The sequence below is a fragment of the Rhincodon typus genome, unplaced genomic scaffold (genome assembly GCF_021869965.1).
Source record: "Rhincodon typus isolate 14 unplaced genomic scaffold, sRhiTyp1.1 hic_rhity00000091, whole genome shotgun sequence".
Taxonomy (NCBI): domain Eukaryota; kingdom Metazoa; phylum Chordata; class Chondrichthyes; order Orectolobiformes; family Rhincodontidae; genus Rhincodon; species Rhincodon typus.
The window spans coordinates 122496-123752 of NW_025965729.1; positions in this window are offsets into that span (position 1 = coordinate 122496).

Below are 1257 nucleotides of genomic sequence, written 5' to 3' on the forward strand. Positions count from 1 at the left end.
TATCTCGTTAGCTATTGTCACAGCGTATGTCCGCCCGCTCATTGCCATCCCCATTTCCGGTTGTATCTTCGCAGCTGGGCCACTGAGTCTCTCTGGTTCCGGGCCTGGGAACTGGGATTAGATGGTCGTCTGCAGCAATGGCTACTTCCTTGTGTGAGGGAACTGGTGAAGTAACCAATGCTAAACTGCATTGCTTTTGATAAATACATTACAACAGCCTGCAATATTCCCTGAGTCTTTGATATTTTGTCGAAATCTATCAATCTCAGTCTTCAACTTACTCAGTGATAGAGTCTGGGAGCATCGAAGTTAAAGATTGCAGCCCACTCTGAGTTCTTACACGTCAGTCCACTGTTCGCCAAGTATTCCCGTTGTGTATCTGGTGCTGCTCCTAACACATCCTCAGCCATTGTTCTTATCATGCTTTTTAATCGCGTCTTTACTGTGTTGCCGTGATCGTATAGTGGTTAATATTCTGCGTTGTGGCCGCAGCAACCTCGGTTCAAGTCCACGTCACGGCAGCCTTTATTCTTCACCATTTTGCTCCTTGGGACTCGTCATTCGTTAAGGAATTAATTGATTTGCATGAAAATATTCTCTGACGTGGTGGTTTTATTCCCTCAAACACTCCCTCTCTCACATGTCTGCGTTTGATGTATCAGAATTCAAACTTGCCTCTTCTCGCAGACATTTCTCCATCCCACTATCACAAACCCTCTTTTACGTCCTTCCTCCCGTGACTGAGGCACTGCGCAATCTAACACTCGCTCAACATTGACACATTGACAAGTGCGAGTTGTTAATATCTGTCCTCCCATTCACGATGGGACATGTCACAGGAAGGACGGAGCTGTCTGAACCAGCGCCAGACAGGTTTGCAGCTGCCGGGGAGACAGAGTATCATTGAAAGTGCCAACACATGCCTTCTGCAAGGTGCACCTTGGATCTGTTTTGGAATGAAAGCAGTTTGATAGATTTGTTCCGGATTGAGGTGTTTACTGGAAGCAGGAATTTGAGGAAGATACAGTGTAAACCGATGGAGATTTGACTGAAGGAACAGCAAATACCTTTAAAATTTTAGAGTAGATTTGTAGCTCAAGTTGTGGATGTTGTGGTTGGTTGGCTCGCCGAGCTGGTTTGTTGTTCCGCAGACGTTTCATTACTCTATTGGTTCACAACATCAGTGCAACCTCCGATGAAGCGCTGTTGTGTTTTCTCGCCTGTTATTTAAACTCTGGTGTCCGTTGAGCTGGATTA